General features: G+C 42.8%; 1 protein-coding gene across 1 annotated transcript in view; it reads left to right on the top strand.

The window, feature by feature from the left end:
• Positions 1 to 311, top strand: part of METAP1D (methionyl aminopeptidase type 1D, mitochondrial) — a gene marked incomplete at its 3' end in the record, with an annotated part of 16,428 nt that overhangs the window by 15,054 nt on the left and 1,063 nt on the right. The gene's annotated exons all lie outside the window — the stretch shown is intronic.

The following is a 311-nucleotide window of genomic DNA, read 5'->3' as shown; positions in this document are numbered from 1 at the left end:
CCCCCCCAAGTTTATAATCAACCAAAAAAGAATGTGAGTCTGTCTTTCACAAATAGCTTGCCAGTGGCAAAAGTTCAGTGCTTCGAGCTTGGTGAGTTATTAGTCCTAGAAGGATAGTTGCTCACTGTTTGGGGGGGAAAAAAATGTTTTAGAAGATCAAAACTGTGCATCATTGTAATTTGTCTTTCTGTAGGGAAGTTTGACTTGGTCTTACAGTTATGTGCCTTTCTGCCATACTGCAGAGCTGCAAACTCCATTTTAATGAGGTGGTGCAGAGCCAGGGTTTCCTGTGCTCGGCAGAGAATTTCTGG

This window comes from Antrostomus carolinensis, unplaced genomic scaffold (genome assembly GCF_000700745.2).
Source record: "Antrostomus carolinensis isolate BGI_N321 unplaced genomic scaffold, ASM70074v2 scaffold8443, whole genome shotgun sequence".
NCBI classification, from domain to species: domain Eukaryota; kingdom Metazoa; phylum Chordata; class Aves; order Caprimulgiformes; family Caprimulgidae; genus Antrostomus; species Antrostomus carolinensis.
The sequence above is the reverse complement of the archived record's forward strand: the minus strand, read 5'-3'. Positions and strand labels throughout refer to the sequence as shown.